This window comes from Vombatus ursinus, unplaced genomic scaffold, assembly GCF_900497805.2.
Source record: "Vombatus ursinus unplaced genomic scaffold, bare-nosed wombat genome assembly UNPS02014973.1, whole genome shotgun sequence".
In the NCBI taxonomy this organism is placed as follows: domain Eukaryota; kingdom Metazoa; phylum Chordata; class Mammalia; order Diprotodontia; family Vombatidae; genus Vombatus; species Vombatus ursinus.
The window spans coordinates 8110362-8127452 of record NW_020954751.1 but is presented as its reverse complement, the minus strand read 5'-3'; the positions used below and the strand labels follow the sequence as shown (position 1 = coordinate 8127452).

Sequence of the window (17091 nt, the reverse complement as noted above, 5' to 3'; positions counted from 1 at the left end):
GGAGCAGAAAGGTCTGTTCTTAAATGCCTTGCTGCTGTAGATGGGCATCTTGAGAACAACTCATTTCTGAGCACAAAATGTACAGCAATGGTCTTGGGAAATGAGGAGCATCAGGAAAAAAATATTCTCAGGAAAGTTTAAGTTGGAAAGGGGGAGGGACTGGGGCTGGAGCTGGGATAGCGGATGGGACAAGGGCAAGGGCAAGGGCAGGGGCAGAGGGTAGGGGGAGGAGGAAAGGGGGTGTGTTGCAAAGGGGCTTCCCAGAGCCGCTCACAGTTAAGAGAAATCAGGAACTGTTTTGACCCCTCCTGGTGAGCTCGAGTTACAAAGGTAGGCGGGCAGGCGGGCGGTTGGGAGGGGGGCTGGGGGAGAGTGGACTGACCTGGGCCCTCAGAGTGCGCGGCAGGGGAAGGGTTAAAGGGAGACTGACCAGCCCGCGGTGCTGTGTATCTGCGGACATGATGGAATGTTTATTCAGTATTCAGATTTCCTGTTTAAGTGTCTGGATTTCCTGAAATCCTTGCTATCAACCCGAAGGTTATCCACTGAGCAGCGTGGTTGGGTGGTGGGTTTCCACCCACCCCCCTCCTTTCTCCCTCTCTTTTCCTTTCTTTTTCCCTCCCCCTGCTCACATGGTCGATTTTTCCTTCCTGCTAGTTCTTCTGAGTTTTAGTGCCTACTTACCGTGCGGGGCATTAATGGGCATAAAGCCCCACTTGCAGTAGCCTAAGCTCTCAGGATAACCGTCCTTTGGAAGCGAGTTTAATATCCGACCTAAGAACACACCACTTACACATACACACGGGGGAGAAGTATTGCAGAAACATGGTGTGCTTCGGCTGCTAGGGGGACGTTGAGTTTTAACCCAAGATGGAATAATGATGGATTTAGCTTGGATGCCAAAGCTTGAACTGAGAATACAGATGCACAAGTCCTGGTGAGTTACAGGGTAAGGGGGCGGGAGGTGTAGGGGAGGGAGGGAAGCCCAACTGGGATATGATTGTAGGCGTTGAAAAAAGCTGGTGAAAGGGAATATTTTAATATATTTTTTCAAGTATTCCCCAAATAAGCAATCAGAAAGCTTCCAAACTCATCAGCAATGGAGTTTTCCCACAAGTGCGTGAGGCTCCAGAAACAAAACTCTGAAAGGCTTCACCTCTGAATTAGTTGACAGCTGTTTTTTCCTTTCCATAGTCTGATTAGCCCGGACAGGAATGTTTTCCAGTCTTTGCCCCGGCAGCTGAGGAGAAAGAACTATGGGAGTGCATTGTTTGTTTTCTGCTCCAGAGATCCCCCATCCCTGTAGCAGATTCCCAGAGGTGTTGATTTAAAAGCTAGACACAGGATTGTAACTTCTTGAAACCGACTTGCATTTTGTTGAATGTTGTTTGGGATGACTTGGGAAGTAGGTTGTTTTTTCCCTCTTGCAATTTATTGAAATTTTAAATTTTCAATTCAATTATATGGACTTTTAAAAATAACACCACACACCCAGTCTATTGTTTTAAGTTTATTCTTAAATTGCTGGTGCAATCACTTGCTCTTGATGATTTCTTTTGTAAATTATGCATGTTGTCTCTGAATAATGAGTTGAATGCTCTCAAATGCATTGTGATAGATTTTTTTTAAATTGCGTTTTCTATCTGAAGAACTAGGTTCAAATGCTGACTCTGCTGTGTACTTAAACTCTGTGACCTTTGGTCAAGTCATTTCACTTCTTAGGGCCTCAGTTTCCATCTCTGTAAAAGGAAGAGGTTGTCCTAAAAAAATCTTGAAAGCCTCTTTTTGTTCTAAAGCATAGAGTTATATGATTTGATCATAAATTTGAGCCTATGTGTCATTAGTTTGATCTCTGGATCTGGGGTTCTTAACCTTTTTGGGTCTTGGACCCTTTTTGCAATTTGAGAAAGCTTAAGGACCCCTTCTCAGAATGTTTTTAGATGCACAAAATACAATACATAGGATTATAAAGGAAACCATTTATGTTGACATAAAATTGTCAACATTTTTTTTTAAAGTTCACAGACTGGATGAAGATTCCCTGCTCTAGAAGAATCCAGTTCAATTCCCTAAGCATTAATTAAATGCCTACTTTGCAAAGCACCACCTGGGCACTAGGGAGATAAAGACAAAATGAAGACCAGTCTGAATTTGCCCAATGATGCCTTAGGCATAGTCATACAATTAATAATTAAGTGGGAAGTTGCCTGAGTGGTATATTTTCTTGCAGTCAACCAGATTATTTTTGGCAAAATTAATTTGGGGGATAAATTTGGGGTAATGTGTTGCTGGGGAATGCTTTGATATTGTACAATGTATTCATCTTTTATATAATCCTTGTCTCATGTAATCTTAACTTACTGGGAAAACCTAAATATGCTGCCTTTGAAAGAGCATTTTTATAGATTCAACTGGAGATGAGGGTGTTTCCCTGAATGTTTGATATTAAAATCACAGAATGTTAGAGTTGCTGAGACCTTAAGAACATCAGGTCTATTCCCTATTTTAATTTGGTGAAGGAAATTTGAGCAGAGAGGAAAAATAATTCACAGGGTCATAGGTATAGAACTGGAGGGGCTTTAGAAGCTGAATCCAATCCCTCATTTTGCAGATGAGGAAACTGAGGCATAGAAAGGTTAAGTGACTTTCCCAGGGTCACATGAATAACTAGTATTAGCACCGAGTTGAGAACCCAGGTCCTCTGGTTGAATCTTAGTCTATTGTATCTTCTGTGCCATCCTTTGATTATGTAACTCTGGAGCTAGCCATAGAAGCTCTTTTCCCAGTGTCATAATATACCAAGCATATTGAGATATTTCATGACTTCAGTTTTGCTGTAGGGAAGTGCTCCTGTTCCAGCCCTTGATACTGACGGGGATGTTGAGTCTTTATCATTTAACAGTCTTTTTAACAGCCTCTTTGCAAACAAACAAGCAAAAAATCAAAATGCAACACCACTCAATACAAAATTTTAATGAAGTTCTGGGTTTTACCTATAAAACCTATAGATGAATCTAAAAACTAAATTTTGTGGCTTATTACAGAGGAAATTACTTTATTCAGTGCTTTCAGTGAAAAACATACACTGCAGAGAGTCCACAGAATGGCACTGTCCCAGAACATAATGTACCATATGACGTTCTCTTGATTTTCAGTCCTCGTGTTTCTTGTAAAAGAAGCATCTCTTCTTCCCTCCTCCCTTCCCCAATCCGTGAGATAACTGAATGACTGACTATTCATATTTAGCTTGTGAGAATGTTGGAGAGAAAAGGACATTTTTACATCCAAAATTTGGACTGCTTCTTTTGAGCAACATTGGGAAATTCCAAGTTTCTGCATTTCCTCTGTCCTCACTAGGCATGGTAGAGCAGATTTTCAGAAATAGACAGAGCTTTAGGATACCTAGGGAGGGTATGTTTGAATTCAAATTGGTAAATCAAAGATCTCAGGACCCAGCTGGTCTCTTCAAGCTAAGTTTAGGTGACAAATATCTTGGAGGTGAGGAGGGATTGGGAGGGAGAAAAGATTAAGAGTGGTGGTGAACAGCAATTAGTTTTCCATTTTTCCTTTGGCCTTTGCATAGAATAGAATACTCAGTTGGAAGTCTAAAGACCCAGGTTCAAATCTTAATCCTTACTGCGCATGTAATTTTTAAGCAATTCATTTCAATTCAGCAAGCAGCTACTAAGTGTAAAAGCACTGTGCTGGGGATATTCCCAAGACTGACTATATCACTCTCCAATAAATACATCCAATAAATACATCTCCAATAAATACACTCCTATTACTTTTAGAGTCAAATATAAACTCCTCTGTTAGGTATTTAAAACTCTTCAAAACTAGGACCCAACCGACTTTTCCATCCTATTGACACATCACTCTACATTCATATATACTATGGTTCGGCCAAACTGACCTTCTTACGGTTCCTTATGCATTATACTCAACACTCTGCCATCTCTTTACCTTTGCATTGGCTGTTCCCCATGCCTGGAATTCACTTCCTTTTTTCCTCTGCCTCTTGGAAACCCTTCCTTTCCTTCAAGTTGCAGCTCAGCCACCATTTTCTACACAAAACAATTCCTGATTTCCCCAACTTCTAGTGCCTCATTGTCCCCAAATTAGTTTGTATCTTTTGTATATATCTCTATACATATTTGTCTCTCCAGGCTAGACTGTAAGCTTCATGAGAATAGGAACTCTTTCCAGGATACCATGCAAAGACTAAAGAGTTTTTTGATGGAAAAATTAAAAAACTAACTGTTGTTCAAGACCACTCTTTTCTCCTTTCCCATCTCTTCCCACCTCCAAGATTTTTGTCTTTGTATTAATCAACAAGGATTTATTAAGCACTTACTATGTGCTGGGTCCTATGTGAGGCACTGGAGATACAAAGACAAAACAAAGGAAACAATCTTTGCCTTCCAGGAGTTTACTCTAAGAAGGGATGACATGCAGTCAGATAAATAAGCACTACATACATACAAAGTAATATAAGATAATTTCAAGATGGGACCAACAAATGAGTGAGATGAGGGGAGGCCTTTGATAGTCACAGCATCTGAGCTGTATTGTGAATAGAGATTTTAAGAATCTGAGATGGAGAGAATGGATTCCAAACTTCACCTGTAAAATGAAATAGTTAGGATAATCTCTTGTAACTTTGAATCTTATGAATCAGTAACTAAATTTCCTGGACTCTCTCTCTCTCATTCCCCCCCCTCATATATTTCCCCCCTCTCCTGCCTCACAGGCATCAGGAACCCAGACATCAGAAGGAGGCACCATTTTTTTCTTTCTGGAGGATTCCAAGGAGGATCCTCAGATAAGCCATAATAAATCTCAAAAAATCCAAGGACTTCATTTTTGGAACCAGTGATCTAGAAGGGAGGCTTAGAATCCTAGAACCTCATTTTATTTATGGGAAACTTGAGGCTTAGAGGGTTTAAGTGACTTGCTCAAGATTACCTACCCAGCTAGTTAGAACCAGAGCCAGAATGAGAATGTGGTCTTTTTTTTCTTTCATTTTAAAAATTATGAACTTAAGAAACACTAAATCAAATGAGCATTAACATATACATACGTTGTAGAACAGGAGAGGATTGTACATGAAACTGTGAATCCCTATGATGTAGAGTTTGCTTTTCTTTTAAAAATATATTGTAAATTCAGAATGTAACTTTCAAAGCTGTCCTGCTTGTTGTGTCAGATTCCTTCTGGCCTTCCTTCTGTTCTCTTCCTTTGTTGGAGGTTAGGGAAAAACCCTATCTCTACTCCTTTCTCTCTTTCCCTCCTCCTGCCTCACTGGAAAAACAAATAAAAAGGAAAACAAAACCCTTGTAACAAAATTGTGTTGTCAAGCAAAACAAATTACCAAATTGGCCATGTCCAAAAATGTATATCTCATTCTTCACCTTGAGTGCCTCACAGATAGTGAAGAACATGGTTCATCATTGGTTTTCTGCCATCATAGTTGGTTAGTGCATTGACCAGAATTTTGAAGTCTGGCAAAGTTATTTCTCTTTACAATGCTGTTGTTGTTTTATAAATTGTTCTCCTGGTTCTGCTCTTTTCACTCTGTCTCAGTTCTTATAAGCTTTGCCAGAGAATCTGGGTTGTTTAACTTTCCAGCTCAGTGCCAATAGATCGTTTGAAGGTGGAAAGGGTCCTTTCTATTCTCTATAAAATGAGGCTAACAATTCCCCTAAATCTTTTTCTGTTCAGTTTCAAATGCCCATCTCTAACTGCCTTCTGGACATTTCTACCTCGATGTCCCAATGGTACCTCACAGATCCTTTGAACTGGAAGGGACCTCAGAAACCATCTAATCCAACCCTTTTGTTTTCAGATGGAAAACTGAGACTCAGAGAGGTTAAGTGACTTGCACAACATCACACAGGTAGTATTTGTTTCTCTGACTCTAGAGACAGTGCTGCTTCCACTGAATCTTTCTACCTTCCTTTCAGTCCCTTACTTCCTGTAGGCTTCCTTAGATCTGTTGACAGTGCCACCATCTTCCCAGTCATCATTCCCCAAACCATGGAATCATATTGGACTTTCTTTTCTCCCTTACCTCCTGTAACCATTCCTATTAAATTCCCTTTTACAAGATTTGGCCTTTTCTTACAATCCCCAAAGCCACCGTGCTTCTTTAGGGCCTCATCACTTCTTTTTATCTCAACATTGAAATAGCCTGTTAATTGATAATAGTGTTTCCAGTCACTCTCCTCTTAATTTCTCCTTTACAAAGCTGCTAAGTTAATATTTCTAATGCAGAGGGTGGACTATGACACTTCCCCTCTCAGAAATCCTTACTGGTTTACTACTGCTTTTAGGATAAGATTTGAATTCCTTAGCCTGGCATTTGAGACCTTCCACAGTTTGGTTCCAACCTACCCATCCAGCCTTATATTACTCCCCTTCATGCCTTTTATTTTCCAGTCACACTAGATTAGCTGTTCCTAGACATTAACATGCCACCTTTCACCTTCCTGCATTCAAACATGCCTTGAATGAACTCCCTCGTCATCATCCCCTCTCAGAATTGTTAGCCCCATTTAAAGGCCAGCTAGGTGCTACCTCCATGACCTCTCCCTTCTCAAATTTTCCAAGGGTGCTTTGGACTGTTCCTTTGCTTCTGGCACTGGTACCTGTTGTATCCCCTTTAGCAGAATGTAAGCTCCTTGAAGTCAGAGACTCCAGTCAAAACTCCAGCTTTCTTTTTGACTAGTTGCCTAGTGCAGAATAGACCTTTAACACACTTTGATTATGTTGAAGTGAATTGTACCTTTTCCTTAGCATAAACCTTGATTCCAAGATGACTGACTTGTACTCCTAACTTCTTCCAGCTGTCTCAGAATTACAGCCCTTTGGTCCAGGAAAGGCTAGGTGGAAGAGTGTGATTAGAGCACGATAAACACATCATTATGGTGTGAGTATGAAAATGCAGGTTCAAATCCTTACTCTGGCATTCACAAGCTATGTGGATAGTAGCACTCTTCCTCATCTAGTAATCTAGAAAATAGAGCTTTGCATTACCTACTTCATGGGATGGTTTGAGGAAAGTACTTTGTAAATTATATAGATCACTATGTAAATATGAGCTGTTATTAACAATGTTAGCCCATCAAAGATCTATGATTTTGTTGGTATGGAGATTTCCTGACCAACAAGGATCTCCACCCATTTATAACTCTTAGATTTATTGCTTGAGGCTCAGAGAAATTGTGTAATTTTCCCACGGCAATAATAGCTCACATTTATACAGTTTGCAAAGTGTTTAACGTACATGATTTGATTCTCAAAACAACCCTGTTAAGGGAGCACTACAATTGCCATCTTAACAGTTCAGGAAACAGGATCACTCAGCATCACACGCCTGACTCTAGCTCTCTTGCTTTAGCCAGTTGGCCATACTTTGGTGTCACTAGGGAAAGTGGCTTCATCATCTTCATATACCACAGGAACATCTACTGAGTAGCTGCTTAATGTTGATATCATGGAGAGGAACTGATGACATATTTCTAAATCATTTTGTTTTATTTGGAAGAAATGACTCTTGAGTCAGAGACTCCCTGGAAATAAACTACTCTCTGAAAGTGTCTAGCCCTTTGGGAAGTGGAATTAACTCTTCTAGGCCACTAGAATCCCAGGTTCCACTCAAACTGAAATTCACTGTCTAGAGTTTCCTAAGCTTTTCTTAACCTTCTGGTTTCTGTCACTTGGAAATGCCATGAGACTAGCCTGTCTTGCAGTATTTTTGGTATTTCCTCTTCCTGTCCCGCCCTACATCAGGAAGTGCGAAGGTGCACTGAGTTACTAAAACAAAAATAAATGCTAGCAACTGATTTCCTTCCAAACAAGAGATTTGGATTGGATGCTAGCTTTGAGTAAAGAGAAAAGTCAAGTAGATTGTCAGTAGCATTTATTAAGCACAGAAAATAGGTGGAACCATCTACATTGTAGAATATAAGGGTGACAAGATACACAGAAATATATTGGATGGTAGATCTGAGGGTCTAGGGATCTGAGAAATCGTCTAACCCAACCCAACCCAACTCCCTTCTTTTACAGATGAAGAAATTAAAGCCAGGGAGTTTAGGTGACTTACCGAAGGTCGTATAGCTAGTAAACTGCAGAACTAGAATTCAATTATGTCATATCTAAAGGCTGAAAGAACATAGGGAAGAATGAAGAGTAAATTCCTTCTTTAGGGTCTTGTTTCCACTTGTATTGTAAAGACCAATCTTTTTTTTCCCCGAAGTCAAAGTTTCTTCTTAAAGTAAAGCTATATCTATGAAGATTTTTTTTTTAATCATGGGGTCCAGATATGTGATTTTATCTGCCGGATGTAGACTCCCCCGTCCTCCACCCCTAGTGGTGCAAGCAGCTAGGCACTTTCGCTATACCGAACAGTCTTAGTGGGCTGTCTATAGTACACTGAGGAATAAAATGATTTGCCCACAGTCACCTAGCTAATGGTGTCAGAGGCAAGACAAACCTAGGATTTTCCAACTTAAAGGCTGGCCCTTTATCTACTATTCTCTGAAGCTTATCATGAACAAAGAGAATTCACTTCAATTTAGACCAGTATGTTTAAATTTAATACCTTGTGTTTCTTAGCAGGGATCCAGGCTCAGTCAATATTTTAGTGTACTTGTAATCAAGGCCCAAGTTCCTACAGCACTAATCATTGCCGTTCGTGGTAGCTGTAACTGGGGAACCTTGATGAATTTTCTTATTGTTCTTCTGCAATGCAGACATTTACATTTATGCAAAGATAAGGTTCCAGAAAAAAAAAGTGAACAATGCCTATTATGTAGCTGAAACAATTCAGGACCCTCCTTATGTATCTTTCCTAAATACTAACATGCTTCGTTCAAGGACGTAACTTTGTTTGGTTTTGGTGATTTCATAGTTTGGGGAACTCCCCCAATAGTGCTGATCTGCAACTGTTTTTTAGTTGATGGCCTTAGAGAGTCGCCGGGGGCACTGAGACGTTCCGGGGTCAGTCAGTCAATATGTGTGAGGGGCAGAACTAGAACTCAGGTCTTCTTGATAATAAGGCTGCCCCCTTTCATTATTCCATGTGGCCTCTCTTCTAGTATAATTGTGTCTTCAAATTTGGTGGCTTTTTCACTAGAGCTCTCAAGTTTATAATCTATCCTTTTTTATTCCTCCCTTGAAGACCAGACTTTCCAGTTTCTGTCAGTGTTCTTCCCTTTCTTTTCTTGTTGATTTTGGCATTTCTGAATAAATAACTTTGGCATACTGTTCCTCTGCTTGAGAGGAGATTATCCTCATGAAGTAAAAATCACAATATGTTTAAAAGAAAAGCAAATTCCAAGGCAGGATAATGAAAATAAAAACATTCAGTTTGACATTTATCAAATGCCTGATTCCATTTGATGCAACAAATATTTATTGACCACCTGCTGTGGGCCCAGCTCTGATAATCAGGAATACATAAGCCTAGTTCAGTGGTTCTCAGTGTGGTCCAGAGAGTTCCCAAGACCCTTTCAGGGGGTTGTGAGGTTAGAATTATTTTCATAATAATGCTGAAGTGTTTTAATTCTTAATGTAGTAAATGTTGATACAGAAGCTCATGGGGGGAGCTTTTTAAGGGCATAAAGGGGTCCTAAGACCAAAAAGTTTGAGAATTGCTGATGTAGTGAGATATAGACTGTGCCCCTAAGTAGCTTGTAATATATGTAGGAGCAAAATATATTCACTTAAAGTAATTAGAGATTAGACAAGACTCTGAACAGTGAGTCTTAAGACCTGGGTTCTAGTCTCCGATTGGACACTTAAAAGCCATATTAACTTAAGCAATTCGCTTAACTTCTATGAAAGGAGGAAGGAAACAAGCATTTAGTAAGTATCTATTATGTGTTGGGTTTTTTGTTTTTTTTTACAAATATTATCTCATTTGATCCTCAGAATAACCCTGCAAGGTAGGTACTGTTATCCCTGTTTCACAGTTGAAGAAACTGGGGCAAACAGCTTAAGTGACTTGTCCAGAGTCACTCAGTTAGAAAATATCAGAGGCTGGATTTGAACTCAGGTTGTCCTGACCACAGGCCCAGTGCTCTATCCATTGTGTCTCCTAACTGCTTCGTGGAGGTTCAGTTTCCTCATATGTAAAATAAAGTGAGTAAACTGAGGGTAAGAGAGGCTAAGTGATTTGCCCAAGGTTACATAATAATGATAATAATAATAGTACTTATTGTTATGGCTAATATTTAGGTCATGTTTTAGGGTTTGCAAAATACCGTTCACATACCTTATCATTTGATCCTCACAACAACCTTGCAAAAGTAGGTATTCTTATTATCATTGTTTTACACATGAGGAAATTAAGGCTAAGATTCTAAATAGCTTGGATAGGGTCACACAACTATTAGGCAGGATTTGAACTCAGCTCTACTTGATTCCCTGTCCAGTGCTCTTTCTGCTCTATCTATACCAGTGGGGTAAAGGTGAAAATATATAGGCCTAGGAATCAGGACAGGATTCAAATCCTAGCTTACTCACTACCTATTTGATCCTGGGCAAGTCACTTTAACCTTATCACAATCTTTTTATTATAAAATGAGGGAATTGGATTAGATATTATCTTGGGTTCTTTTCAACTCTAATGTTCCATGATAGTCTGATTCTCATAAGTAGCAGATATAAGATTTGGAGTCAGGTCTTTTGACTGAGAATTCAGTGTTCTTTCTAACACCTCTATTAGAATGCCCAGATGTAAGGGTATGAGGTGAACCTATTAATTAGCATACAGTCAGTACTGAGGAGTTCAACAGATTGACCTGAGGAATAAAAGATGAAGGAAATCTTTGATGGGGAGAGGAGTTCAAGAAAGATCCATATGGTAGGGCCCTGCTTGGGGAGGACAGATCTATACGGGATGCCATGGTAGAGGGTTTGGCCAGCCAGAGCACACTAAATAAAAAAAGTGTCAACATGAGGGTGGAAGTTGTCAAAAAGGGGGCAGGGGGGTGTCAGGCAGCTACCTCAGAAAAAGACACATTGAGAATGCAGTAATCTAGTATAAAGAGCACTGAAATAAGAGAGAGAAAGAGAGGGAGAGAGAGAGAGAGAGAGAGAGAGAGAGAGAGAGAGAGAGAGAGAGAGAGAGAGAGAGAGAAGGAGAGAGGAGAGGGAGAGAGGAGAGAAAGAGACAGAGAAAGAAGAGAGGGAGGGAGAGAAAGAAGGGGAGAGGGGGAGAGAGAAGAGAGAGAAAGGCAGAGAGAAAGAGGGAGAGAGAGAAGGAGAGCGAGGAGAGAGAGAGAGGCAGAGAGAGAGAGGAGAGAGAGAGAAGGAGAAAGATGGATAGGTAGGTAGATACACATATACATACAAAGATATATATGGAGATTCAGAGAACTATATAGATACCTACAAATAGCATTTATTGAGAGCTAGCTAGCTAGGCAGTAGGTAGAGTGAGCATTTATTAAGTGCTTACTTTATATCAGGCTTTGTACTATATATTACCTATGTGACTTTGGCAAAGTTACATCCTATCCCTGTGCCTCAAGTTCCTTTTTCTGCAAAATGTGTGTGTGTAGGGGTTGGGGGGAGGAATGAATTAGATGATTGTTAAGCTCTCTACCAATTCTAAAGTTCTTTGAGGCCATATGCCCATTGAACACAGGAATGAATCTTTTGTCCTTCAATATTTTTTGGAGGGGGAAAGAATTATGACAACAACAGCAATAAAATCATTATCCTAAGCCTAAAGTTAGGCAGTCAAATAGCATTTATTAAGTATTTATTTGTCTGACTGTATACATGTAAGCACTGGGGGGCAGTTAGGGTTAGAATTTAACTATGATTTTTAAAACCTCAAGTGGGTTTTAAGTACTTACAGATATATATTGTGTTCCCAGAAATGACTACTTCAAGTATACAAGCAGGAAACTTGACACATCCTGCCATAAGCTTTTGGGGGCATCAGAGTCATTGTAGTCTTTCATCTTGCCTTCTTCCTGCTTGAATGGGGCTCAAAGCTGCCTCTCTCTTATCTCCCAGGTATTGGTAGCTTTTCTCTTTAATATTCACACCAAGTCTCTACAAAAAAACAACAAAGACCCAGCACCAAAATTTGAGGTGAAGGAAGGGATAAATGAAGTGGTGCCTCAAACTACTTGGGATATGGAAGAAGAGACAAAGGGATTCTTCTAAAAAATAATTTAGGCAGAGTATTGATACCCTAAAACTGTGAATTGCACTTCTGTTGTGTATCACATTGGTTTATTTGTTTGAATTAGCCTGGACTAGCCTGAAGTATGGGCCCATAAGCTGGAACTCTGGTATACAGTGACAATTCATTCGTTCAATTAATACATTAACAATTATTTATTAAGCTAGGCATTATGCTAAGTTTTGGGGATTCATGAAGAAAGTGAAACAATCCTTGTCCTCAGGAAGTTTACTTTCTAATTGGGAATTCATTCAAGAATTTATTGAGTGCTTTCTGTTGTGCTCGGCATACGACACAATATCTACCCTCAAGAAATTTATAATTTAGATTGAGAGACAAGATTTAGATTTATGAAACTTTTAAATAATGATTCACAGCGAATATATGATTAAGTAGAAAAAAGGTCAAGGTCTTGACAGGTATTATAAGGATTTCAGGTAAGGTAGAGATTTCTATAGACAGAGAGGTCTGAAGCAAGATTTGAAACCAAGTCTTCCTGATTCTTCATCAATCTTCAGCCACATTTGTGGTTTTCAAGATTATTAATATATGATATCTCAACTATTTCTGAAAACATTTTAGGGTCTCCTCACCTCCTCTGTGAAGCCTTCCCTGACCCACAAGACTCTCTCCCTCCTCTAATATCACATAACACATATTTGGCATTTACCAGGTGCTGACTACTACTCTCAGCTCTCTTTACATATTTAGGAGTTTTATTTCCCAAACTACATGTAAACTTCTTGAAGGCAAAGACTGTGGATTATATGTAATACTCTTCCATCTCCCCATAGTATCTAATATAGTACTTGTTTCAAGTAGGGATTCATTAAATGATTGCTCGTTTATGGATACAGTTGCAAGAAGGTAAAATCTGTGTCTTCTTAGGACTTTCTTTTTATCAGTGTTGTGTTCATAGATTCTTAACCGGAGAAAAGAAAGGGAAGGAATGATTGGCACACAGAGAAGGGGGCCTGCTGGGCTAAGGTTAAGGGACATAGGAACAGGTGCTTTGCAGAGATGAGTTGGTTAGTCCCGTATAAGGATGTAGTGGAACTGGGAAAACAAGGGTGTCGAGACTTGAGAAGGTTAATGAAACCAGGCTGCAGCTCTCAGCATGCAGGGCCCAGCAGGAAGCTCTGTTATATTCTGTGCACTTAAGTTTTTGCATATCGACCTCAGCAAAAAGTTGCAAGGGTTTGATTCTTTATCCTGGAGAGATCCCTCCTTCAAACCCTCCCGGATCATAATGAGAGCTGACATTTCTCTAGCACTTAAAGATTTACAAAGCATTTTACATGCATTATCTCATTTGATCTTCAAAACAACCCTTTGGGGTAGATACTCCAAGGTGTTACTTTCCCTATTTTAAGGATGAGGAAACTTAAACTCAAGCAGTCCTGTGAGTCACATAGCCAATAAGTGCTGGAGCTAGGGTTATCTTATTGTTTATGCCACATCATTTAGCACTTTATGTTTTGTTCTCTAATTCAATGGTGTCAACGCATATAGAAATGGAGGCCACTAAACTATAGATAGGTATTCTTATGAGGGTTACATATTGACTTAGAAAACCACACGTGCTTCTATATTTCATTTTTAATTAATATACCAACACATTAAAATCAGATAAGAATACATTTTAATCTGTTTTGAGTTGCATTCAACAGTGTTGTGGACTGTACTTGGCCAGCAGACCACATACTACACACCTCTACTCTAATTCATATATAGATTCCCAGGCTATTAGAGCTGGAAGGGAATGAGAATAATAATAATAATATGTAGCATTTATGAAGTGCTTTATAAATATTATTTCATTTTATTCTCATGACATTCCTGGAAGTTTGGTGCTGTTATTATATCCATTTTACAGATGAGAAAACTGAGGCTGAGAGAGGTTAAGTGATTTACCAAGGGTTGCACAGCTAGCAATTGTCTGAGGCCAGATTTGACCTCAGGTCTTCCTGATTCCAAGTCTAAAACTCTGTGCCACCACTGTGCAGCTATACCTCTAATACTCACAGATCATATTGTTTTACCATCTCATTGTTTATAGATGAGGAAACTGAGGTCCAGAAAGATAGAGTCCCTTGCCCAAAAATGCAAAGCTAGTTAATGAGAGTCAGAACTAGAATCTAGGCCTAGAACTTCAGGAGGTTTGTCACAGAATTTCAGAATTAGACAGGAACTCCAAGGCCAGCTAGTCCAATTATTACCTGTTAAGAATTAATCTCCTTTAGAACATAACTGAAAAATGGCCATCCAGCCTTTGTTTGACGACGATTATAGAAGAACCCATTACTTCGCAAGTCAGCTCTAATTGTTAGGAAGTTTTGCCTTATGCAACCCATTCTTTTCTAGGCATGCCCAGTTTGTCTAAAACGGAGCCCACTGTGTCAGCTACTGTGTGGACGGAGATAGATAGCAGTAGGTCTCATGTCAGGCAAACTGGGCAATGCTCAAAAGGCCCCTCAAGGGTGTCTCCATGTTAGAGCTGGACACACCCAGAGGAGCCCATGTTATGCTAATATCAAGCCTATAAATTTGACTCTGCAACTTTTATTCATTATTTCTGTCCTCTGAGGCTAAACAGATCAAATCTAATCTCTTTTAAGTGATAGTGCTTCAAGTACTTAAAGACAGCAAGCATGTTCCCCATAAATCTTCTCCATGCTAAACATCCCCAATTCCTTTCATCCAAACTCCTACGGCATGAACTCAAGGCCCTTCATCTTTCTCCTCATGACAAATGGTGAGTTCCCCCCTTCCTGGAGGTCTTTAAGTGAAGGCTGCATGACCACTTGTTGGAGATGTTGTAGAGAACATTTCTCTTTGGTAGAGATCAAACTAGAGGGCTTTTTGAGTCACTTCCAACCTTTATATTCACCGATTCTACCTCCTGATTTCAAGTACAGTGCTTCCTATTTGTATGTAGTCTTCCCAACTGGATCATGAGCTCCATGAAAATAGGGGCTTGTATTTCTTATGCCTTCACTTAGCATTATCTAACAGTGCTGGACATATCATGGGTGCTCTATGCTTCTGTTGAACGAGTGTCTGATTGAGTTGACTACCAGGCTAGTTACACAGCACTACAGTGCAAAAACACAGTGTCATTGTAACCCAGGCCCAGCATTTCCTTTTATAAAGGCAGTACCTCTGCTGACCTACATCTCATGTGATATTTCACCCAGTTACCCAGCACCTTCAGGTCCCCAGAAGCAAATGCTTTTCACAACCTTAATACGGTAGAATTTCCGTAACACTTTGATTACCCCACAACACAGTTACCACTGCCAAAGGAGAGCAGTCTACAAGGAAGACTTTGTGGTATAATAGAAAGCCTACTTATTTTAGCACTTAATCATATCCTGTCTGTGTTGTTATTTAAAATTTGTGTTTGCCTTGTCTCTGCAGATATGTGCTTTAAGATCCTTGAGGGAAAGAACCACAATTTGTGCTTTTTAAAAAGTGGCCCCATAATGTCTACCATAGTACTGAGACTATAATGGGTTTCCCATAAATAGATTTTGAATAAATGAGTGAATGGGCTGGGGATAATCCCTGTTACTTACTGGGCAGGCTCAGGCTGGCAGGTCACTTGGGCTCAGAAGTTGTGAGCTGCAGTAGGGCTAATGCCAGTCAAGGGTCTGTACTAAATCTGGTACCAATGTGGGGACCCCCATGCCTAAAACCTGGAGGAGGAGGAACAGCCTTATTAAATGAGGGCAACCTACCCTGATGGGAAATGGAGCAGGTCAAAGTTCCTGTGTCAATCAGCAATTGAATTAGGCCCTCGAGTGGCCTCGGTACTTGCAGCCTGCCCTAGACAGGGAAACCCAGTGTTCAAAAAAAAAAAAAAAAAAAAAAAAGGCAGAACAAAAAAACCTAAATGAATGAATGATGTGAATTGATCTAGGAATCAGAGGCATACAAGGTTTTGACCGGGTTTCGACATTAGCAATTGATTTGCTTTACAGATGAGGAAAATGAAGCCCAAAGAGATAAATTATGAAGCACAAGAATTGGGACAAGTCAAAGTAGCTGGCATGAGTAATATACAAATGGTTGTGATGTAATTTGGACTACAATTACCTAGGAGTAGTCCAACATGGAGAAGATGGGATCATTTGTAGCCAGGGTTATCAGAGATTCCAATGTGGGGAAATAGAACCATATGAGCTAGGCCTTGAAGGAAGGCATTTTGGAAGCATAGATAGAGGGAGAATCAATTTGACACATAGCAGACAGTGTGTCCAGATAAGTGGAGGTATGAGATGGAAAGCTGAAAAGGGGGAACAGCAAATAGTCTAGTTTTATTGAAGCAGAGAGTACATCAGGGATCTAGTGTGGAATGTCTAAAAGGTAGGTTGGAGCTAGATTTCAGAGTGCCTTGAAAGTCAAGCTAGGGACTTTGTGTATTATTCTATAGGCAATAGAGAGTCGTTGAATGTTTTTGAGTAGGGCATTGACATAATTAGGCCTATGCATTGGGAAGGTTTGTGAAGGATGGATTATCAAAGGGAGAGAATGGAGACAGGGAGAGCAATTAGGAAGCTAGGATAATAATCTAGTCAAGAAGTGATGATGGGTTGTACCAATGGAAATGGAAAGGAAGGGATGGATTCAAGAGATTTTGCAGAAGAAGAATGAATAAGATTTGTCAGCTGATTGGTTATGGAGGGTCAGGAAAATGGAAGAGTCAGAGGTGACTAATGTTTTCATCCTGGGTAACTAGGGTCCTTCATGAGGGATAGCATACTATTATGTACATAATATGTGTCTAATCTATGGCCCAGGTCACTTTCCCTTGACACCCCTCCCCTTCAAACTTTGGACTTAAATGAAACAAGTTCAATCATGGGAGCTATCCCAAAAGA

The 17091-nt window shown here is 39.9% G+C and overlaps 1 protein-coding gene across 1 annotated transcript in view; it reads left to right on the top strand.

Annotated features, from left to right (window-relative positions):
• Positions 1 to 557: 557 nt before the first annotated feature.
• ASAP1 (ArfGAP with SH3 domain, ankyrin repeat and PH domain 1) overlaps positions 558 to 17091 on the top strand; it is a 482413-nt gene continuing 465879 nt past the window's right edge. The window contains exon 1 of the mRNA XM_027845500.1: positions 558 to 937. The gene's annotated coding sequence lies outside the window, so the exon portion shown is untranslated. The remainder of the gene's footprint in view (positions 938 to 17091) is intronic.